The sequence below is a fragment of the Nothobranchius furzeri genome, chromosome 17 (genome assembly GCF_043380555.1).
Source record: "Nothobranchius furzeri strain GRZ-AD chromosome 17, NfurGRZ-RIMD1, whole genome shotgun sequence".
NCBI classification, from domain to species: domain Eukaryota; kingdom Metazoa; phylum Chordata; class Actinopteri; order Cyprinodontiformes; family Nothobranchiidae; genus Nothobranchius; species Nothobranchius furzeri.
Window position 1 is genome coordinate 35,830,013 of NC_091757.1, and position 25,607 is coordinate 35,855,619.

Below are 25,607 nucleotides of genomic sequence, written 5' to 3' on the forward strand. Positions count from 1 at the left end.
CACCAAAAAAAAAGAAAATACAGAACTGTTTGCATGGAAATTTTTCCAAAAATTTTATACACAGCTTTTGAATATCAATACAATATCACAGGAAAAAATATCATGAGATGTTGCCATATCAATATGTTCTTACATCTCTATAAAATACTGAAATACTGATAAACTGATCAGTTTATTCTCAATTTTTCTCAGTTTCTCCAAACAAAGGCTGGTTAGGGCTAACAATGGGTCATTTATTAATTGTTCATAATTTAACAGAATCTTGCTTCAGAAAGGAATCTTTACTAGTTCTTACTGCACCTTGAGGAGTGCAGAATTTTAAAATATTTTTCAATCTATCTGTATATTTTTCTAATCTATTTTTTCATCTTCCATCCATCCATTTTCTGAACCCGCTAAGTTCGCGGGGGGAGCTGGTGCCTATCTCCAGCGGTCAATGGGCAATCAGGCGGGGTACACCCTGGACAGAGTGCCAGTCCATCGCAGGGTAACACAGAGACATACAGGACAAACGATTATGCACGCACACACTCACACCTAAGGACAATTTAGACAGACCAATTAACCTAACAGTGTTACGTTGCGAGGATGGTTTGGACCCAAAATGCAGTTACCCTGGATGGAAAGAGGCAGGAGTTGATATAAAGAAAAAGTCTTTTTATTGTAGGAAGAACAAAATAAATCCAAAAGGCAGGGAGCCAAAATCCAAAAATCCAGGAAGCAGGAGAACAAAGCTCACATAGAGCACAGACTGGGGACGAGACCGGAAGCTCACACAACGCTGACAAATACAACACTGACAAACAACAATGAACCGACAAGACAATGAGAAACAGACAGGGCTTTATAGACGGGGGCATAATGGGAGGCAGATGAGCTGCAGGTGTGTGGGGAGAGAACCAGGTGAAGGCAATAACTAATCAGGAAGGAGGAGCAGGAAGGAGCAGGGGAGGACACCGGACCTGACTGGAGAAGAAACACACACACACACACACACACACACACACACACACACACACACACACACACACACACACACACACACACACACACTGTCACGGTCTGCCTCCATCTGCTGTGAGTTTTTGGTCAGCGCTGTGTTTACAGGTGGGCGTGGCACTCATCACAGCTGTATGGAGTTTCATTAATCGGAGCCACAAGGATTTAAGGAGCGATGTGACTCAACTCCAGCGCCGGTCGATACTCTCATATGGGTAGCTTCTAGCCTCGTAAACTGTCCTGGTCCTGCGTTCTGAGCTAATGAGTTTGTTTGTCCTGTTCCTGCTTCCTGTTCTGAACCACCTACCTGGTCTGGAGTTGTTTTTCGTCTCACCGCTCAAGGATCCTCAGGTCTTCGATCTCCTCGCCCGCCTGCCTGTCCACGCTCAGCACCATCCTCACCACTCCAACCTCTCCCAATCTGCCTCCGCACAACTTCTGGTCTCTGACTGTAAGAACTCTCAGTCACTCAGTCAGATTCTCCTGGTTCTCTGGTTCCGGTCACGCTTACCTCTCCTCATATCTTTTGTAGATTCCGGCCCCGTCCCGTTCCTGTGTTTCAGACGCAGCGCCTTTAGTTCTAGTTTTGTTCCCTTATTTCTGTTTTAAGAAATAAAACACTTGTATTTTTTTCTTACCTTGCTCTGTTGTGATTCTTCATGTCCTGGGTGAAAGCTCTTACCCACAACATGACACACACACACACACACACACACACACACACACACACTAAACTGGGGGATCACACACACACTGAGCTGGGGACAAAGAGGCTGGAGCTACAACTGGAGGGGCTGGGGATGACCTGAAAGGCTACAAACAGAAGACACATAAATGAGACGCAGACAAAGGATACATGAGGGCGCTATGGGACACAGAAGGGAATCTAGAGAGGGATGGAGAAACATCAGGAGACTCATGAAGGAAGACACAGATGCAGACCATGACAAACAGTCATGTTTTTGGACTGTGGGAGGAAGCCGGAGTACTCGGAGAGAACCCACGCATGCACAAGGAGAACATGCAAACTCCATGCAGAAAGACCCCAGGCTGGGAATCAACCCCAGGACCTTCTCGCTGCAAGGCAACAGCTCTAACCACTGTGCCACTATGCAGCATTTTTAATCTTTTTTTAATGTAAAATGGAATAAATAAAGGTTCACGTTTGAGCAAGGAGGCAAACGTAGAATCAAACCTTCATTTGATGTCTGGCTAAGCAATGTAGCTGACATGTCCTTGCTAATATGTGTTAGCATGTGCAAACAGCAGCATAAGCTCTGCTGTTGCACTCTAACCCCTACTTCACACCGGAAGCAGTGGTGCAGAACGGCAGCGGAACGGCAGTGCTTCAGATAGACTGCATTATAATCTATATGGGTGATTCAAACCAGATGCGACGCAACATTTTTCAGACGTGTCCCAGAAGCTAAAGATAGGATTAGGTTCTGTTTTAGCCGCAAGCAGCTTCTAGGACACGCCATATAGCTAGACAGAAAATCACACACAGCTTCAGTGTAAAACATCTGATAATTTTCACAATAAACGTTTATTGCAGAGATCCGATTTCATATCTATGTAGCTTAAGTCCACACGTGTGACCTAACATCTTATTTACTCCAAGCATCGTTTGAGAAGTGCAACGGTGGGATTTTCTGGGTTTAAATCTGGCAGTGGAGAGGAACATCACACATGACATCAAATAACGATATCAAATGTGATTTACTTCTTTTTTGTTTATTGGCGGATTGCATGAACAAACAACGACCTTTGAATTCTCAAGAGATCTTGTGATCTTGCGAGTACAGCAAGGAGGATGGCGGAGAAGCCGCTCTTCGGCTGAGACTTGCCTGATGTGTAAGCAAAGCTTGCGAGTAAACTGTTCCGCTGCCGTCTGTAAAGCTGATGTTTCCAGTGTGACGTTCATGATTTCATCAAGAATCAAACTGACCTAGCAGAGCATTTTTAAGCCTCATCATGCCTAGTGTACCTTGACAAAGATTTCATAGACTTTCCTTTCTGGAGACCATTTTAAAGCCTGCTGCTCCATATTCTGGCTGTTATCCTTAGTGTGACAGGATGAGTGTCACTGTATCCCGATTGATCATGTGCCCTGGCTACTTGGCCAAGGGGATGTCCCTTTCACTGACTCATCAGCACGCATGACTCACCCTGGAGTCTGTGTATAAAATCCTGCCTGGGCCCTCGTCTCTCCACCTTGCCATATTATGTTTTTAGCATCTTCCTGAAGCAAATATTTTTGTGGAGGAATGGTTTAAAATCAGCTCTTCTTTATGGGATTATTTGCATAACTAACAAGACATCAGCCTGAATTAGACCTAGAAGTGTGCAGCTTCTGCACAAACCTTTGAACTTATGTCTGAATGTGCATCCTCTAGCCTTTCCACTGGATGCATAAGTGATGTGCAATATAATAGACACTTTTTAACCCTCTGTAGGCAGGCATTGCAGATTTGCAACAGTTAAAACCTACCTACCTGGTTACTCCACATATGTATTTCATGAGCATTATTTTACTCAAAAGTACCCCTGAAGGACTTAGTTGTTCGTCCTTTTATCAAAACTTATTTTGAGCCTGAGAGGGTTAAACACAAGCTCCCTTCCCGCTGGAAGCGTTTCAGATGCAAAACGGCAGCAAATGCACTACACGCAACTGGTCCTGCAAGGTCATGAAATCACAGAAGAATTGCAAAACCACACATGATTACAGCAGTTCACACATTAACAAGCAAGAAGGAAGATGGCAGCTTTAGCCAAAAAGGTGTGTATTTTATTTATTTTTTTGTTTTTGTTGTTTTGTTTTCTGTTTACCTTGGTCACCGAGGTTTCACAGCAAATGTGTAGGCCTACTTTTCTGTTTACTAGTTAGACAACTGCTAATCTGCAAAATTTTTGCTTGGAAAGTTTCCAGATGTTTTACACTGCTTTTGTGTTTGACGTCCTGTCTGGCCCAATCTGAACTGTGAAGTTTGATGTGTTCTGGAAGTGTAGTGCATCAAAAATAGACCTAAAGCGTGAGCAATGACTCCCTACACTTCTCGGGTGCTTCGCGGCTGCTGGCAACGTACAAAAATGGTGGCTAATTGCTGCATACTACATTTTGCATAAATTTCATATGTAGTGTAGTGTATTTGTATCTATAGCTTTAGGTTTTTAGCAAAAGGAGCTAGATCTATGTTTTAAAATCCGGTTTTAATTAAAAGTCATAAAAAGCTGACAAATCACTACTCTGTGGTTTTTGAGTCTGCGGCAGCAGTTCCACTGTCTGACACAGCATTAACTCTGTCTCTTGAACCTGAGGTTGGAGGGAGAGCAGGACTTTGGATTCCAGTGTGAGGGTAAAGACTCCTGGAGGTTAGGCGTGCTGGCTTGTGTTAGACCTTAAGGTCATCATTCCTTCAGCTAATGCCCCTGGCATCACCTTCCTCTGTGACTTCAAACGTCCATGCCACATTCCTGGGCCGTGTACCAATAAGCACTGATAATGCAGAAAAATTAAAACCAAAACACATGGACTCTGATAGAGGTGGGGATTTACTGAGGCATATCCAAGGCTCTAGCTACACCCCTGGGCGCAGAGGAGTGAATCCCACACTGTCTTTTTCTCAGCAAAGGAACAAAGGCAGGAGGTAGAAAAACAGATGCTGCAATGTGTTTACATGGCTTTAAAAGGAGGAGTTCAAAGGTCATTGGTTCCCAGACATTAAAGAAGAAGAAAGAAGAAAATATCATTTCTATAGCCCCTCTCAAGATAAAAATCATGAGGCGCTTCACAAAAAAAAAATGTAAAAATACAAAAAATAATTTAGAAAATGGATAAAAAATATATAAAATGAGCAAAAAATAGACAATTGTGATTAAAAAATGTAAAGAGAGAGAGTGAACAGGAAAGAGGGAAATCAGTGGATCCCGAGGAAGGTGGAATGAGTGGGGAGAGCAGAATAAAGAGAGAAGAAGAAAAGAAGAAAATATAATTTCCATAGCGCCTCTCAAGATAAAAATCACGAGGAGCTTCACAAAAACAAAAACAAAAATGTTAAAATATAAAAAAGCATTTAGAAAATGTTTAAAAATATATTTAAAATGAGCAAAAATAGGCAATTGGGATTTAAAAGAAAAAATGTTAAGAAAGAGAGAGAGTGAATAGGAAAGAGGGAAATCAGTGGATCCTGAGGAAGGTGGAATAGGTGGGAAGAGCAGAACAAAGAGAGAGGGGTTGAAGAAGGTCATACAAAAGCCAGATTGAACAAGTGAGTCTTCAGCTGCTTTTTGAAGGAGACCACTGAGTCCACTGATCTCAGGCTCAGGGGGAGAGAGTTCCAGAGTCTGGGGGCAACAGCAGCAAATGATCTGTCACCTTTGGTCTTTAGCCTGGTGCGCTGCACAACCAGTAGTCTTTGATCACTGGACCTCAGGGACCTGCTGGGGGTGTAGGGACTAAGAAGATCACCAATGTAAGATGGTGCTTGTCCATGTAAGGCCCTATAGACCAGAACCAGGATCTTGAAATGAACCCTGAAGTTGACTGGCAGCCAGTGAAGCTGGAGGAGAAGCGGGGTGATGTGGGTGTATTTGGAGGACTTGGTCAGAAGCCGAGCACAGGCATTCTGAACCACCTGTAGACGGTTCAGGGAGGTTCTGCTCAGACACGTGAAAAGAGAGTTCCAGTGGTCTAAGCGTGAGGAGATGAAGGTGTGGAGAACTGTCACAAGTTCAGAGCGGAACAGAATGGGACTCAGCTTAGCAACGTTCCTGAGATGGAAGAAGGAAGAGCGAACAAGAGAACTGACATGAGACTCCAGGGTGAAAGCTGGGTCAAAGGTCACACCCAAGATTCCTGACAGAGAGTTTGGTGTGAGAAGCAAGCTGACCAAGAGAGTCTCTGACCTTGGGAACCAGCTTGTCTGGGGCACAGATGAGGATCTCAGTCTTATCTTCATTCAGCTAAAGAAAGCTCCCAGCCATCCAGGTTTTGATAGAGTCTAAGCAGGTGTGTAACAGCTGCAGCTTAGACATCTCATGGGGCTTAAAGGAGATGTACAGTTGGATGTCATCTGCATAAAGATGGTAGGAGATTCCTTTGAAGGAGCTCAGGATGTGCTGAAGAGGAAGCAGATAGAGGAGGAAGAGCAGAGGCCCCAGCATAGAACCTTGTGGGACACCATGGGTAAGAGAGGTGGAGGAGGAAACCTGGAGACAGCCACAGAAAAGGAATGCTCAGAGAGATAAGAGGAGAACCACTCCAGAGCAGTTCCTGATAGGCCTACCCAGTCCCTCAGCCTTTCCAGTAGCAGGTGATGGTCAACAGTGTCAAAGGCTGCAGTCAGGTCCAGCAAGACCAGAACAGAACAGTCCCCTGCATCCCTGTGAGTCAGAAGGTCATTAGAGACCATAAGAAGAGCTGTTTCAGTAGAATGAGCTCTACAAAAACCTTACTGTAAGCAATCATAGATGCTATGTTCATCAAGAGCAGCTGTGAGTTGTTTAGCCACAACGTTTTCCAAGATCTTGGAAGTGAATGGAAGTTTAGAGATGGGTCTGAAGCTGCTATGGAGATAGGGGTCAAGACTCGTTTTTTTAAGAAGCGGGTGGATTACAGCATTCTTAAAGTAAGCAGGAACCTGACCAGAAACCAGAAAAGTATTAATAAAGGAGAGCACCCTGGGACCGATGGACTGAAAAGCACTTTTAAACAAAGATGAGGGTAAGATGTCGAGGGGGCATGCAGAGGTCTTCATAGAGTTAACTATTTTGGTTAACTCAGGCAAAAAGACAGGAGCAAAGCTATCTAGGATGATGGGCCTTGTTGTAGTCGGGAGAGGCAGCAATAAGGCTGAAGGAGAGATGCTAGATCTAACCTTATTGACTTTGTCCACAAAGAAAGACAGAAAGTTCTCACAGTCTGCAACAGAATGGATGGAGGCTGTAGGAGAGGCAGGAGAGACGATGCTGCTGATGGTGTTAAACCGCACCTTGGGGTTCCCTTTGCGCTGGGACACCAGGTTGGAAAAATACTGACTGCAGAGTTAAATGATGTCAGAAGATCCTTTAGTTGCAGCAGATGGACGTGGAGATGGGTTTTCTTCCACAAACGCTCCGTTTTTCTACATTGGCGCTTCAGGCTGCGAAGGCTGTCATTAAACCAGGGAGTAAGGTTCACTGCAGGAACTGATCTGGTTCTGACAGGACAGATGTTGTCCAGAATGGAGAGACAATTTTCGTTAAACTGAGAAGTTAAGGAATCTGGGTCGTTATCAGAAGAACAGGGTGGATCAAAAGCAGCAGAAAAATTCCTAGCTGTGCTCTCATTAAGAAAACGAGAACCAACCATACAGTGAGCAGGAGGTGGGTATGCAGAAAGTGACAAGTTAAAAAAAATGCAATGGTGATCTGAAATATAAATGTCCTCAGGTCAAACACTGTCAGCATTTAGACCCATGGTAAAAACAAGGTCCAGAGTGTGCTCCCTGGTGTGTGTGGGGCCAGAAACATGCTGGGTAAAGCTGAAGGAGTCCATAAGGCTGGAGAAATTCATGGCAAAGTGATCAGAGGGATCGTCAACGTGGATGTTAAAGTCACCAATAATGACCAGTCTGGACAGCTTCCCAGTGAAGGATAGAAAGTCACTAAACTCCTGAAGGAAAGAACCGTTTGGACCAGGTAGACCACATATGTCAGAGTCAAGGCCCGTGGGCCAGATGCAGCCCGCGGAGCATTTTTATGTTGCCCGCGAGATAAATATCAAAAATATATTAAAACTGGCCCGCTGGCCGATTTTCCTGCAAAGACTACAACTCCCATGATGCTTTGCGGCACCAGCGCGAGCAGACGCGCCTCCTCCTTTGTGTTTTTTCATCGCCGAGGCAGTCAGGGGTAGTTGGGTGTCTGCAGCTCCGCTGTCTCGGACAAACTACACTCCTCTCACTCAGCGCCGAGTTCACTCAGCTGTTTTCTGACGTTGAAGCCCAGAAACGGAGATTCTAGCCGCTCAGTAATGTGTTCACGACTTAAAGAGAAAGTTTTCAAACTAACGTCCAGACAGAGCTGATATAACTCCAGCGAGCAGCGACACACTCAAACCAGCATGACTCTGTGGTTGCTGTCGTGTCCCCCCCCCCCCCCCCCCCCCCACCGACACACAACAACGTGGTCAAACTGCTCAGACATGTTCATCAGCACAAACCTTTGTGAGCACCTGTTGTCATGTAATGTTGTCATTATTATGATGAAGATAAACAAAACAACAGGAGTCTCCTCCTCAGATCAACCCCATGATGCAGGTATCTGGCTGGAACAGGTGAGCATCACAGTAAACCAGTAGAGCAAACTGAGCTTTAAATATGTTGGTTTTCTGCTCTCTTTCTGCTCCAAAACATGAAAGTTAACAGGTGAGATGTTGCATTTTCATTTAAGATAAAATGATATTTTTATTTTGTTGTTGGCCCGTGAGAAAAGATTTAACCTACAGTAAACAGGAAGTGGAAAGGCTGCAGATAGATGAATAGAATAGAAAATCCCTTTATTGTTCCTCAGTGGGGAAAGCTAGATGTCACAGCAGCGATGAAACGTATTACAGGAGAAAAAAGGAGAAAAAAAAAATAAGAAAAACGAATAAACAAGAAAACATAAATCCTGAATAGATTTTAAAAGTGCTGATTATACCACAAGTAATGAATACCACTGATGCCTTTTATTTAAAACGGACTTGCTCGTGTGTAGTTTGGTTATTCCACATTCAGTGCTAATGCAGAAATATGTTTGTTTCCAAATTTAAAGGTTCAAAATTGCATACATGTTGATAAAGAAAACGTGCAAAATTGCCGTCACTTTTTCAAAAAAATATTAAGTTTGGCCCTCGACTCTGTCCCAGAGTTTCATTTCGGCCCCTTGTGAGTTTGAGTTTGACACCCCTGAGGTAGACGATAAGGTAATGGATTAAATCTATGCTTTACTTTTTTGCTTCTTTTAAATTTAACAAATGAACATTCCAAAGCTTTTGTGGCAAAGTTTCCTTTGCTTGATTTGAGAGTCACCTTCTCTTCTCTCGCCGCATCTGTTTGCATACATGGCTTCAAACAGTGGCTACAGTGTGTCGTGCTTCTGACTGACACAACAAAGCATCACACTGCTTTGCGGGCATGCTTGGATGTTTGATTCTTACCCCTCAGTATTGCCCTGACTGCAGTCCAGCCTCTGATTTGATTATACTCGGCCCTCAGGGCTCAAAGAAAATGTGTCAGACGTTGGTTAAAAGTCTCCTCTAACAATTAACCACACGGCATGGAATATGCCCAACGAAAACACCCAAACTCTCTACCCCTCTCCTCCCCCGCTCCCACTGGAGACTGGCTGTGAACTCTGGTGAACCCTGTGAAATCATGAAAAGAAATCTAGACTGTACCGAACCCACAAGTGTCTGAGTGTCTTTGGCCCAGCAGGGCAACAATTTCTTGGGTTTGGCTTGCTCAGAAAAATGTAACATTGGTCTGTTGTAAATGCGCTGTTGAGAAACGGCGAGTGGAGATGTTAATTACAAGCACAATAAATCCAAAACAGCACTAAATTCAAATAAAAGTGTGATGATGGGATGGTTGGATACCATGTGTTTGAATCCTCGGCTACAGTCTGTTCATGCTCCTATGAGCAGCTGGTCACATTTTAGCTTTAAATGACCCCGAATCACTTTTTTTTTTTTTCACATGTGGGGTAAAAAAATCACAAACTTCCATTTGTGTCTGAGGTGGAAAATTTCAGGATTTTGGCTATCTAATGCAAATATTGTCACTAGACTCATTTCCTATGTGGTGCCAGAGCATCAGAGGAGCAAACGTGTGAACAGTTGACTGAAGGGCGACCCAAACCCGCATTGAGTTTGTGTGTCTGCAGCTTCGGTTTCAGAGTAGATGTTTTCTTATCGAGGCCGAGCTCAGCTCAAATCCTTCAGTCGATTCACACCCAAGAGCCAGAGAATAATTAGCAACAAAGATGAATTTCATACAATCTCCACACAGCTTGGAAAACTGGGAGCAAGAACTGGAAAGTTAATAAGACAAAAATGAAAACAGGAGGTAAATGAGTCTTAAAACATATGTTTGGTTAAAGTGTTCAATGAATTTACCTCATTCAGACCTTGGATGTAGTTTTAAAAAATGTCCAAGGGGCAAATATGATGACATAAACACACAGGCAGTAGTTGGTCGTTAACATTAACCTTGCAAAGTCACAACAATGTTCTCCTTTAGTGACAATGAGTTTGTAAATTAAATGAATACATTTTAAATCATACAATAAACTCATATTCTGCTTGTTTGTGGCTTTTTTTTTGTGTCTATATGAGAATTTCTCTCCACATTGAGTGAAGATTTTTACTCATACAATTCTGACTCCACCAACAGCTCCACCCAGCTGCAGCTGCCACACTCTCCTCGGACTCAGCTGTTTTATGACCAGTACACATTTCGGGATAACTCAGCTGTAAATGTCTGAACCAGTGAGCAGCTCTCAAGTCAGTCATATAAAGTGACAAGCGAGTGAATGCAACGCAGTGGTAACGCCATAGCTTTGACTATTAAAATGTTTTGCTTCGCACTTTGACAAGGCTGCAGCCAACCTGAAGAAAGGACTAATTTAAAGAAAAACATTAAGACCTGACAACTCTAAATGAATGAGGAAGTTAAAAATAGACAAGAAAGAAAAACTCAATAGGAATGCAGTTAAGAACTAATAACATAAACATATTTTTTTCTATGATCTATGAAAAATTCCAAATATTGGACTAAAAACTCACCAAATTTTGCACACTTTATATATATATATATATATATATATATATATATATATATATATATATATATATATATATATATATATATATATATTACTAAGGCAATTTCTATGCTTGTCAAAAATATTTTAGATTTTAATTTACAATAAAAAAACTAGGGAGGTTCGATATAATGAGTCTACTGATATTATCGGCCATCACTGGCCTAAAATATAATTAAAAAAAAATATCAGTATCAGTTTTTATTCCTTAGTGACCCAACTTTTACATACCATACACATAGTATACATCAAACTCTTTTACTTCATCTCTCTCAAAAGCTAAAAAATAAAACAGATCTGAGGTTAAGTTTTTGAGATATTTTATTTGGCACAATTTGTCAATAATTAGGAATTTGTCCTGCATTAAGGATCTGCTTTCCCTAAATGTAGCTGTGCGTAACCATCCAATGAGCAAAACAACTAAAACAAGGACCCGTGGCTTGCTTTTCTTAAATGAAGATCTTTATAAATGTTTTATTACAGAAACAGAAAAAATACATTACGGACGTTTGCACACATCTTAGCGAAGTGCTTAGCAATTAGCATTGCTTAGGTACTTATTAACTAAGTAACTTAACTTTATGCCGAAATATTCCCTGAACACATCGATAGTTCCAAAGACAAATGTTCTCCATGATATAAACGTATTAAGCAAGATTACTGTGTTCATGAGCCGTTCATTGTCCTGTTTGTGTCCAAATGTAAACACAGGGAGTGGGGTAAACTATGTAGCCTGGCCTGCCAGACTCGTCCACTGACTAATTCTGCACGGAGAAAGAGTCTGGTAACTCACAGGCAGAGAGGCACATGAGGGGAGGGACTAGGCAGCTCAAAAATAACCAATCAGAAAAAAGACGGAAATGCAGACTGTACCGTGCGACGTAGTTTTTTAGCTGTAGTAAAAAAAGGCATCTGGCAATGGCACAAACAATTTTTTAAATTTTTTAGAAGAAAGGATTTTAGCGCTTCTACTTGTTGTGGTTTTAAAGACATTTAAGTAATTTAGAACAGAGGAAAGAGCCGCAGCAAACTCCACCGCTGTCTTCGTTGTTTATGAGAAACTGAGCGTCGCTGTGTGTGACATCCGCGACGCTGTAGTTTTTTTAGCTGTAGTCAAAAATGGCATCTGGCGACAACGCAAACATCTTTCTTTAGAAGAAAGGCTTTTAGCGCTTCTACTTGTTGTTGTTTTAAAGACGTTCAATTCATTCAGAGCAGAGGAAAGAGCCGCAGCGAACTTCGCTTCAGTCGCCATGTTTATGAGAAACTCGGTGTTATGGTGTGTGATGTACGCTACTCAGTGCTGATTGGCTCGGTTAGAATTATCATGGGGTGGGGTTATTTGAATAGGAAAGTTCCCAGACCCTTTCTCTGTGCAGAAATAAACAGAGGAGGAGTCTGGCAGGCCAGGCCGGAAACTATGTCAGTGATAGGTCTGAGTTTTGAGTGCATTTCACAAAGACTATATGTAAAAGATTGTTTGTATCAGTGATACAACATTTTAACATTTATAATATTTATTATTTATTAATCAAACTTTTCCCCATTAACTTATTAATTATCTGTGGTCTAAAGGCAGCACAGGGCATCTGTTGGGATTATCACAAGGAGAATGTCATTCATCAGCTTTTGGAGACATATTAAAACATGACTTTTTTTCTATTACTAACTTAAATTCAAGTAGTTGCAATTTTGCACTGATAATGTTTAAAGCACTCATATATGTGATGTTAGCAGGGCTGAACGATATAGAAAAAAAGCTTATCGATAAAAAAATTAATTAATGGATCGATATCAATATTGATTTATAACTATAAGAAAAATGTGAAATATGTTTGTCCTGGCCATCTTAGGCCATTACTTTATGATAAAACAAGTTGATTGCATCATCAGACTTGTTTTTTTATAGATTATTTGTCGCAAACCACCTTTGTTTTTTGTTAGACTTGTAAGAATGAAAATATAGCTACACAGGTGAAGTACTGTAACCTTTATTTCAGGATGATTTCTTCCACCTCTCCTTGCAACCATAGGCGTCATTTTAACCGGGGACGCCGGGGACATGTCCCCGGCAAAATTTGTGATTGGAAGCTGTGTCCCCCCCACTTTCAAAAACGCCTGCTGATGAGGATTTTTGTTTTACCAGCTCAGATCTTATCCAGGGGTCGGCAACCTATTCCCATCAAAGAGCCATTATTACCCGTTTCCCACGGTAATTTTGGACGGACCTTAATAAGCTGTGACTTAGTGAAGCAGGCAGGTCGCGCTAGAACATTTTGTTTAAAAAGATGTCATAAATGTGTTCCCCCGTCATTTTTATTTATAAAATATGGAGTAAAAACTCACAATTTAATTTTCATTCATTTGTCATTAATATGTAGTCTACACCCATGCGTTAAGTGGATCATCTTCCAGTAAACGCACAGCATCCAGCCCACCTCTCCAATTGCGTAAAATGTGCATCAGCCGCTAGTTAGCGCGCCGCACGCACCGTCAGCTGATCAGCCCAGACAAGAGCAGAGCAACTAGAGAAAGAATAGAGGATAATTGTGTCTGGATGTGGATGGAGATTACATTTTACAGCAGCCTGATCATCATTTAAATACATAAACCATGACCTGTCTTCTAGTCCATGCTATCAGCATTATTTTAATTGGTGTGTGTGTGTGTGTGTGTGTGTGTTTGTGTGTGTGTGTGTGTGTGTGTGTGTTTTCCACTTCAAACATTGGTCTAACCAACCAGACCAGCGTGTCCAGTAACACATTAATGTTACAATTAAACAGTTTCCCTTCATGTAGGCTAGAAACGTTTCACCTGCCGTGGCCCGACCGCTTCTGCTCCACATAAACTTTGTGCGTGATCAAATGTCTCTATGCATCATGCGTCTCCATATTAGAGACGGGAACAAGTGCTGTTCAGCCAAAGTTTCATAATTTCATAAAAAGAACATTTTTCCAAGTGACACATCCCTCAGAGAGACCGGGTTTCCAGAACGCTTCAGTGGGAGGAAATCATTGCATGCACCGTGGTTCTGCGCTGCAAACCCCTCTACAGATCTTCAGCTCACTGTCCACCGTGGGCGCTCCGAGCCACGCTGAACACAGTGTCCATTATAAAGCTCTGATGTTCTGATGGGAATATTTTACCTCCGTGATGTGCGTTAACGATTAAAATGTCAGCTCATCCATGTGCATCAGTGCGTGTCGGGGTAATTCTTTCAAACCAAGCAACATCCTTGAGTTCATCTGTCAAAATAAACAGTCAAATGGAAATATCTGTAACCTGCCGTTTAACTGTTTTGCCTTCTTGTGAAGATTGTTGCAAAGAGAAACAATTAAACTTGATTAACCCCAGAGCCACCCAGAGTGCATGCAGGAAGGTTCCTCCCACTGAAGCGAGTGTTTTCCAAACCCGGTCTCTCAGAGAGACTTGTCACTTAGAAAATGTTCCCTGATGATGAAACTTTGGCTGAATAGTGCTTGTTCCTGTCTCCAATGTGGCGACACATCCAGGAGCCGTCTGAGGAGAATCCCAGAATCTCACATCCTCTTCAGCTCAGGAAGCGCATATGATTACGCACAAGTGTGACGCGTCAACCCGGTCTCACAGTAAGACCGGGTTGGACCTGTTCAGGTTTACGCAGACAATCTTTACATTTAGAATTGGCATACAGATGTAAAATTAATGCAGTAAAATATAAAGCTTTTTATTTAAACATCCATTCATTATTTTACAAGCACAGAGAGCGCATCAGATGGATGGAAGAGCCGCATGCGGCTCCAGAGCTGCCGACCCCTGTGCTAGCCTACTTTATTGTCCCCAGCAATTCTGAAAACAAACTGACGCCCTTGCTTGCAACAACATCTTGTTTAGGTCACATTGCTGTCTGTTTAGGTTTGAGAGGGGAGGGCTTGGTGACGAAACATGCTTGGGTCTGTGTTTTTGATTGGTTGGGTGTAAGGAGTGACTCTAGTATGAAGCTACCCAATAGGCTATAAAGGAAAAATTTTGCTTTTGTTAAAGTTTGTATTGATCCATTTTTTTCTGTTGATTGATATACATCAGTATTGAATTATTGCCAAGCCCTAGATATTAGCAACCCAAATTATTTTTGGTGTTGGTATATTTGGTATTTTGGTATTGGTTTATATCGGAATTGGAGAAAGTTAGACAGTATCAGATATTGGATGTTGGTAAAAAAAAAATAAAAAAGCCAATATCGAGCATCCTTGGAAAAAAATACATAATATTAGAAATTATTACCAGCTAACTGAGCTTGTTTATTCTAATAAACTAGGTAACCTGCCGCTGATATCCACTGTTAAAAGTCAAGCAGAGCATTACTTCCTGTTTTTTTTAATCTGCAATATGAACAAGTCCTTCATTTATTATGCTAATTTATTAACAGGCTTCAGCAGCCGCTTTAGAGGAAACAAACACAAACGCTGTAGAGAATTTGGCCACAGCTACTGGGAATGATCGGAATAAATCTACATACCATAAGGAACGTCATTTGGCTTTAAGGATTTGTATCAATCAGACAAAAACCACAACCGGTGTTGCACCAGTTCCTGATTCCAATCAAGAACCTACTGTTCATACTTGTTGTGTCTCCAGGGCATTTGGTCAGAACAGCTAGTTGCTGTATAATTAGATTAGTGGGAAAACCCAGCTGTTTCAGAATCAAACTAGTAAAGCAGCTGTTCAACAAAAGAACACCAAATATTTGCTTTCTGTCTAGTTTGTGATGCAGCAATGTCTTCAGATAAAAGGACGACGCTCTGGTGAAACTTCTTTGGATTCAAATAAGAAAAATATCATATATACAGGTCCTTCTCAAAAAATTTGCATAATGTAATAAAGTTAATTATTTTCTGTAATGTACTGATAAACATTAGACTTTCATATATATTAGATTCATTACACGTAGTTCAAGCCTTTTACTGTTTCTAATATTGATGATTTTGGCATACAGCTCATGAAAACCCCAAATTCCTATCTCAAAAAAATTGCAAATCATGAACAGGTTCTTTAAACGAGCTATTAACCTAATCATCTGAATCAACTAATTAACTCTAATCACCTGAAAAAGATTCCTGAAGCTTTTAAAACCTCCCAGCCTGGTTCATTACTCAAAACCGCAATCATGGGTAAGACTGCCGACCTGACTGCTGTTCTGAAGGCCATCATTGACACCCTCAAGCAAGAGGATAAGACAAAGATAGAAATTTCTGAACGAATAGGCTGTTCCCATAGTGCTGTATCAAGACACCTCAGTGGGAAGTCTGTGGGAAGGAAAAAGTGTGGCAGAAAACGCTGCACAACGAGAAGAGGTGACCGGACCCTGAGGAAGACTATGGAGAAGGACCGATTCCAGACCTTGGGGGACCTGCGGAAGCAGTGGACTGAGTCTGGAGTAGAAACATCCAGAGCCACCATGTACAGGCGTGTGCAGGAGATGGACTACAGGTGCCGCATTCTCCAGGTCAAGCCACTTTTGAACCAGAAACAGCGGCAGAAGCGCTTGACCTGGGCTACAGAGAAGCAGCACTGGACTGTTGCTCAGTGGTCCAAAGTACTTTCTTCGGATGAAAGCAAATTTTGCATGTCATTCAGAAATCAAGGTGCCAGAGTCTGTAGGAAGACTGGGCAGAGGGAAATCCCAAAACGCCTGAAGTCCAGTGTCAAGTACCCACAGTATCCACAATTCACAGTATTGTGATGGTCTGGGGTGCCATGTCAGCTGCTGGTGTTGGTCCACTGTGTTTTATCAAGGACAGGGTAAATGCAGCTAGCTATCAGGATATTCTGGAGCACTTAATGCTTCCATCTGCTGAAAAGCTTTATGGAGATGAAGATTTCATTTTTCAGCACGACCTGGCACCTGCTCACAGTGCCAAAACCACTGGTAAATGGTTTACTGACCATGGTGTTACTGTGTCCAATTGGCCTGCCAACTCTCCTGACCTGAATCGCATAGAGAATCCGTGGGATAGGTCTCAGGGGTGACTGTGGGATTGAGGGAGAGCATGCGCATGCGCTGTCGGCCCGATCACCGGACACACGGCGGCGTTTGAAGCAGATGGCAGCTTGTTAATCAACTTCCACAAACAAGTAAGATGCATTTTCGCCTAATTTATTCACTGACAACGCAAAAAAATTAATAAATCTGGTAAATATAACTCACTCAACCTGGAGGTAAGTGGAGAAAAATTAGAAAGTCTGCAAATATATATTGACGAGGTTTTTGAGTTTTTGTCATGGGACCAAAGAAAGCAGCAGCAGCTGAGACGGAAACACCTGGGACCAAGAGGAGCCGTCGCCAGGACTCGCCCGAAGCCTCATCTCCCCATAAGGATGTCTTAGATTTACTACAGTCCATAGATAAACGGCTTCTGGGATCTGAGGGGCGACTCCACCTGCTAGAGTTGCTTCACAAGGAGTTCCAGGACCGAACATCTCTGGAGTTTAGCCACCAGGAGCAGGTGGAGCTGCTCATGGCTGAGAACACGTCTCTGTGGGAATCGGTTTCCTCCTTGACTGCAGGATTAGATCGGATCTCCCAGGACAACAAAGCTCTAAAGGAGATGGTTCTGGATCTCCAATCACGCAGCCTGAGAGACAACCTGGTGTTCTCAGGCCTTCCAGAGCAGACCGGAGGAGAAGCGGAGGATTGCGAACAAACCATCAAGAACTTTCTCCACACCCACATGAAGATACCTGAGGAAACGGTTAAACACATCACCTTTCATCGGGTACATCGCCTTGGAGCCAGGAGAACAGACAGCAGAAAACCTTGTCCCATCGTGGCTAAATTTGAGCACTTTAAGCAGAAAGATCTTGTTAAAAGCTGTGGGAGAGAGCTTAAAGGAGACATAACATGCTTTTAAGTTATTCCTTTTTACATCTAAATCCTTCAGTTGGGGGTCTAAATACAGTGGAACTGCAGTTCTTTGGTCTGATTTCCTCATTATTGTTGCTCTACAGACCCTCATCTACCCCTGTTCTGAGGAGAGTCTTGAGAACGAGCCGTTTTTGGGTACTGTTTCTTTAAACTGGAGGAGGAGCTGTAAACTCCGCCCCCCTCCATAGTGCAGACCTGTATTCTCCTCCCCCAGCCGGACTTTGTAGTTCTATAGAGAAATCATTATTTAGCATAGCAGATTTAGCATAGCATATTAGCATTTTTAAAACATGTGGGGAGAGTAGTTAATCAAGCTTTTTCAAGGCTGCTAACTCTCTCATGCATTTGTCTGTAGTCACTCACACACACCCGTCACGGCCGACGGGACAAGCGAGCAGGCACGCGCACGCGCACACACACAAGGAATGCTGCTTGCTTATTTATTTCTATAAAAATGTTTTAAAAAATGATACAGCTCATTAAAACACCATTAAAATATATTTTATTAAGATCTCTATCTATATATATATATACATACATATAATTATAAATAATTTTATAAGTAGTCTTATTTAATATTGGGTGTCTTAATGGCTGAAAATGGATAAAAAGCAGTTACATTTTAATTTAAAGATTTGAGATTCTAGTCAAAAATAAAGAACATTCCTCCAAATGTTCTTTAATGTGATTATAATTCTAATGCTTAGAACTTTGTTTTTATTGTCTGCAATGCGTAGCCTATATCTTTATTAAATGTGTTTAGCTGTAAAGTGGTGATTCTCTCTAATGTGTACAGAGAGGTGGACATCAGTGCTGCAGTGAAATTCCCAAGATCAGTCTGCTTTGCTAACAAATATAGTTAAATCTTACCTGCATTCTAAATAAATACCGTTAGGTGGAAACATCAGTAGGCATTGAGTTATTGATACAATCCCTAACAGCCAGAATGGAAGAAGAGCATGCTGGGTCATCCTGGATCTGAGCCTGTTCTGTGTATTTACCTACAGGATGCAATAAATGTCTACAAGGCGGAGTTTGGACCATTACATCTAAAAGAAAACATACAATCAGTGATTTTTTTATTGTTTACATTAAAATACAAATTTTCTAAGTATTAACCTCACAGCAAATAAGTGGAACAATATAATAAACAGGTTTTAGTAGTTAAACAGGCGTTGTGCACACAGGTGCTTTGTGTCCCGGTGCTGTGGTATCTAGGTCTCAGAGTTCCTGTCCTCCTGCCGTCTTCTGTTGTCCTCAGGATACGGATTGATGTTTCCTGATGATGAGGGAGGGGCAGTATGTGGGCTTCAAACTGGTCCTGGATAACAGTGGGAGACCTCCGTTGTCTGAATACTGAGACCAGAGAGTTGGTGAGATGCAGATCTTCTCTACCTCATCTAGAAACGGAGTTGGTTCAGGGAAAACTTTTCCAAAGACCAGTTCCATGATGTCATCGCCATATTCTGCAATGATAGACAATAACTTTAGTGACATATTTTGTTTACAAGCAGCTTTAGGAAAGTTGTTTCTTTAGCTTTCATGTTTATAGTCACGTTTGTGTTTGTTCACAAGTTCACTTTGCTGCAGTGACTTCATATTCTTACAAATGTAATAAAATAGTGACACTAAAATTATACAAATGATTCCTTATGAAAGGAAGCTCATTAGAGAGCAGTGCAGACAGACTTACTACATGCTGCAGCTGTTTTTACAGGCCAGCTGCTGCTGAATTTGGGGAAAGTTATTCTGCACACATCCAGATCAGATGGTCGATTACAGAAAATAATGTAATTCAATAATTTCTAAACAGACTAAACAAGTAAAACATCAAATAAATCACTCTGCTGTCGTCAGACGGAGTGTTTCAGGGGGTGAGGTGTTCTTAATGATGAGGGTGGCTGAGGAGGGCTAAAGTGTCATCACTCACTTTGGTCTGGTCCAGACCGTCTCTTTACTGGTGGGTCTCCTTCCTCAGTAAGTGACGTGAGCTCCAACATCCGAGCGTTCTGTGTTCCTTAGAGGAGAAGAAAAGTAACATTAGCAAGCTGGCTAAATTATTTTTACTAGCATCTCAAGGACTTGGAGAAGCAGATCTTCACTTACCTAAACATCAGACCAGTTTGTCCCAGCTGAGCTCATCAGGGCGTTAGTCTGACAGCCTGTCAGTGAAACACGGCTCCAGTCTTCTGGATGTGGACTCTAAAAAGCAAAGGAACATTTTTACTTTGTTTTCATTATTTTACAGCTGATTTGATCAGCTTTCCGATGCTCACGCTCATACAGACGGTGAGCTTTGCTGCGTCTGACTGATGCAGAGTTCGTTTTTATATCTGCAGTGGACAAAAAACTAACCTCACTTCACTCAGAGATTGTTCTTTAAAACTCTATTAAATCCACTGTGTTGACGCACTTTAATGACTTTGTCACGCTGCATTTTAGCTGATATGGGACTTTATTTACTGGGACTTTATTTACTGGATGCTAAGATTACATCACACTCACGTAAAATAACACACAGGCTCTCTGCTGCTACAATCAGTGGATGTACATCTGGTGTAAAAGAAGGCGTTGATCAGAAATCACGTTTTATTCCACGCAAATCAGCCAAATCCACATTAATCTGAGTGCTAACTTTACTAGCATACTGTGCTAGCGATAGCAAGCCGGATGCTAACGCTTTAATGCTGCTAATGCCTGTAAACCTAAAGTAAAGTTTGTCGACATTTTAGAGTTATATGAAGCTTACCGCTCTGCTGCTGTGTCCCGGTGCTGTCACATTCAGATGGAAATGACTCCTTTTAGATAGATGAAGCCCTCGGTACTTACTAGCCAGGAGACACGAACGAACCACACACACACACTACTTTTTCTTCTGGTTTTTTTTAGCAGTAGTGTCATCAGCTCCTGGGTTTAAATACTGCCACACCACCCTTCCTTAAAACGAGGAACAGTTTTGAGCTGTGTGTGGCTAAAATAACCAGACATTCTGCATTTTTCCAATGGGACTACAAAAAATCTTAGCGAGATGAAAAAATGGCGGATTGGCTCTGTGTTTAGCCGAGGGCCATTACCATATTTGGTAGTTATCCTGACAAAATAAATTACTGATGTAATAGATAATTTGAAAAACTGAACGGGTGGACAAATATGCCCAAAACTTAATTATTAAATATCTAAATAGCAACTCCAGTGAATAATATAAGCCTTTTTGCTCACTTAGACACTTAAAATGTGAAACACACTGTGTTAACGGATAAAAAAGTGGGTTTTTCATGTTATGTCTCCTTTAAAGGTAAAGACTACAGCGTAAACGATCGGTTTCCTAAAAAAATTCTGGATCGCCGCCGAGTTCTCTACCCACTGCGCAAGAAGTTCATCCAGGATGGGAAGCGGGCTGTGATCTCCGTGGATAAATTGTTTGTTGACGGTAAGATCTACAAAGAACGAGGAGTAACAGACTGGCTTTATTAGACAAACTTCAGGTACAACTTTATTATTATTAACAGCACTCACTGGGTTTGAACATGTCAGAATTTATAGCTGCTAGATCCGTTTAGAAATGTTCACCTGTTCCCTCACCACCACACACCCACAACATTTTTTCTTCTTTTTTCCTTTTTTTAACCTTTATAATTCCTTTCTTTCCCTTTTTTTTAATCTGCTTCGGGGTCTTTACATCTGCATGGCACATTTTTTTTTCCTCTTTCCACACTGCAGCGCACAACTTGCGTGCGCGCGCGCACACACACACACACACACACACACACACACACACACACACACACACACACAGACTCCATACGCAGTCACACGGGAAAGTAGCATAAGGTGTTTCATTGCACAATCAAAACACTGTTGGGCTTGTCTTGTTATTGTTATTATTATTATTATTATTATTATTATTATTATTATTATATTGTTTTTATTTTTTATTATTATTTATTTATACTTTATCATTATTGGCATTAATATTTTTATATTGATATTGTATAAAAATAATAAAAAATATTAATTTTTTTGCTACTATTATTATTATTTTTTATTAATGTTGCAAATGATAATAATGATTATAATAATACCCTTATTATTTACTCTCTATTATTTACTATAATATTAATGTATGCATTTAATTACTTATTTTATCTCATACACATGAAGGCGTCATATCATAGCTATTCACACACACATCTATGGGTGCACTAAGGTTTGTCTCATGGAACGTACATGGAGCTGGCTGCAGAGAGAAGAGATTAAAAAAAATTTGATCAGTTAAAAAGAGTGCAAGCAGACGTAATATTGTTACAAGAGATTCATAGATCTGACACATCTGCAGATGAACTTAAAACACCTTAGTTTCCCAGCATGTTCTCTGCCTGCTATAACTCTAGGCAAAGGGGTGTAGCTATTTTAATACACAAAAACATCAATTTCACAGTATTGGACACAATTTCAGATCCAGAGGGTAGATTTATAATGTTAAAAGTATCTATACAAAACCAAGGCTTATTTATCGTCAGCATATACTGTCCAAAAATTGATGACCCTCCATTCTTTCATAATTTTTTCTCAGTACTCTCCGAACACTTGGATTGTCCACTTATACTTGTAGGTGATTTAAATTTTTGGATGGACACTTTAACAGACATGCTCAGTACAACTGAGACTCAGCGCAATTGGCAATCCACCAATATAGTTAAACAGTGCATGGGTGTTTGTGGGCTTTGTGATGCATGGCGATCTTTTCATCCTAACCATAGAGAGTATACTTTTTTCTCACACGTCCATCACTCTCATTCACGTTTGGATTATTTTCTAGTCAGTAGCTCATTGTTGGCTGACATTTCAGACACTGAGATACACCCCATAGCTGTCAGCAACCATGCTCCGGTTTCTTTAACCCTGGTAAACAAGAAGACAATCCCACCAAACAAAAACTGGAGGTTTAATACATCACTGCTTAAAGACGAAGGTTTTATTGATTATTTTAAAAAGGAGTGGGCTTTATATTTATAACATAATGACCTGCCTGGAACATCAGCATCTATTCTCTGGGAGGCAGGAAATGCAGTGATGAGAAGTAAAATAATCTCTTTCTCCAGGATTCTCAATCCTCTCTCTCCCATTCATTAGAATTGATCAACTCGTTTTCAAGAGTTTCAGATTACTCTATAAACTGGTTAAAATCCACAGTTCTACCAATTAATTTCTCTTTTGTCAATTTGCTAAATACACAATTGGAGTCAGGGAATATCACATACCTGGGAATTAATGTCTCTCCCAACCTGGCAGATCTAACCAAACTAAACTACATCCCACTTTTGAAGAAAGTGGAAGATGATCTTGCAGGATGGAAATCCTTGCCGATATCACTCATGGGTAGGGTTGCTACAATTAAAATTATGGTCTTACCAAGAATAAATTACTTATTTTCGATGATCCCAAACAAACCACCAGCTGACTGGTTTAAATCTCTGGACTCCTCAATTACTAAATTCCTTTGGCAGGATAAACCTCCACGAACTAGCTTAAAAACGCTTCAGAAGACCAAAGACAGAGGAGGACTGGATTTACCCAACTTTTATTATTATTTCTTAGCCAACAGGCTGCAATACATACCAAGATGGCTGCAAGATAACCCACTAGATGAGTACTGGTTAGATATAGAGCAGACACTTTGCAATACGATAGAGCTTTCAGACTTACCATTTATTAGCTCAAGCATAAGAAAACATGAAAGCTTTAAAAGTATTAGTATGAGCACCTCTCTGACAGCATGGTGGGAATATCTCAAAATAACAGAGTCTTCACTAGTACCATGCAGACGCACACCTACCTGGAATAATCCTGATATTTTGCAAAATAACCAAATGATGAACCTTCCGGACTGGAAAAATAAGGAGATCCTATACCTGGAACACATATATGAAGGATTGGACTTCATCCCATTTAATCGAATAGTCTCCCAATTTGGAATGGATAAGAATAGCTTTTTAGAATATCACCAAATTAAATCTGTAGTCAAACAAAAATTTAAGCTCAATAAAATAGAATTACAAACACCACCAAGGGTATTTGACTTCTATAATCTCAACCCCCCCAAACTACTGTCTCAAGTTAATAAGACACTGTCCAAAATAGACGATAAAATTGCAATCCCTATTGAAAAATGGGAGGTGAATCTATCAGTCAGCTTTGACCAGAACTTCAGGTCCCAAACTTGTTTAAAAACTTTTAAAATGATCAGACACCCCAATTTACAATTAATTCAGTACAAAAATCTACACAGATTACACTATACAGGTCAAGATGGGGTTTGTGTCATCTGACACATGTACACACTGCACAAACAACATTCCTGACAATTACATTCACGCACTGTGGTCCTGTCCACCTGTCCAGGAATTTTGGGGTAGAGTATGTGAGGATCTGTCAAAATGTCTGAAATGTCATATCCCAACTTCCCCCTCTCTTTGTTTACTGGGAAACCTGGACGATGTCCCGATTGAAACATCTTTGGTTCACGTGGTTCTGACTGCCAAATGCATTGCTAAGAAAACTATCCTCTTGAATTGGAAAAATAGAGAAACTCTGCATTAACCAGTATAGAAATCTTTTGTTAGATCATATTACACTTGATTTAGCCTCTGCTTCCACTTCAAATCAATCTCTCTGGGCTCCTTTGATCAGTTCCATCACATAGCGATGATGGGGGACCATTGATATTGTCCTGCGGGATGATGTGGGTGGAGGGGTGGAGGGTCTGAGTTTGGAGTATCCGGATGTTCCCTGGAGGTGGGTTCTCTGGGGTTGTCTGGGACTGGGGGGGCGTTGCCCCCCTCTGGAGGTGCTTGGGTTGCCTCGGGGGGTGGACTGCTGGCAGTTGTGAGTGGGGCCCCTTGGAGGTCTTGGCGGCGGCCATGGGTCACTGCCTGGCAGCTGCATTGCCCCTGGGCGGGTCTGGGTGGGGGCCTGGGGGCTCGGGGTGTGGGGGGTAGCCGGCCCCGTGTGGGGATCTGGGCGGGCCCTTGGGGGTTGGGTCCTGACATGTATGCTGCCAGGAAGAAGGCAGGAACATGCAGCAGTACCTGGCCTGAGTTCAGGGGCCTCGGGTAGACCTTAAATCCTCTGCTGTCCCATCACAGGGGAGGGGGAGGACCCAACCTTAACTGGATGTCCTATGTCTTATATATTCTGGAAGTTGTGCAAATGCAGGGATGGGCATAGATATTCTGCTGGGGTGGGGCTGGGTTGGTGGCCTCGGACTCTGTGAGGCTCTGCAATGCTGCTACTTTGGGCCCTGGCAGGATGGGCAGGGGTCTCCATGCCCTGGGTGGCAATTTGACAACAGAGGTGCCCATTGGGACTAGTTGGGGAGCTGGCTCCCTGGAGGGCTAACCCAACCAGCCATTCCTCCCCATCCCCGCATATGTTTCTCCTCCTGCTCCCTCACATCATCACACAAACATGCACATAGGACTTTGTGGGTTGGACAAGTCAGGGAGTGTGGGTTGGACCCCATTTCCGCATTCCTGTGGCAACCTGCCCTCCCAATTTTATTTGCACCTTATACACTTCCACTGGCGACATTCCACGCAAACACACACTTAGGGCCTTGGGAGTGAGCACATTCAATGGCACTTGGCAGGGGGATTTCTCAGCCTCCTCCCGAGTGCCGGTGCCCACTTCCAATTTTAAACTGCACGTAGACACCGAGGGTTGTGGGTGCAAGTGGGGTGGTGCATCAGCTGGCATAGGCCAGACAATGCTCGCACTGCCCACTCACCACAGCCATGGAATACACCTCATCAACACACAACACTATATTGGAGCAGGTGGAGGGAGACTAGGGGTCTTAGCA

At 41.9% G+C, this 25,607-nt stretch overlaps 1 long non-coding RNA gene across 1 annotated transcript; it reads right to left on the reverse strand.

Annotated features, from left to right (window-relative positions):
* Positions 1-19,079: 19,079 nt before the first annotated feature.
* LOC139063663 (uncharacterized) lies at positions 19,080-20,585 on the reverse strand. The gene is made up of 4 exons (XR_011517033.1): positions 20,496-20,585; positions 19,853-19,948; positions 19,677-19,763; positions 19,080-19,212 (listed from the first exon to the last, which is right to left on the reverse strand). It is a non-coding gene; the product is annotated as an uncharacterized lncRNA (long non-coding RNA).
* Positions 20,586-25,607: the final 5,022 nt, after the last annotated feature.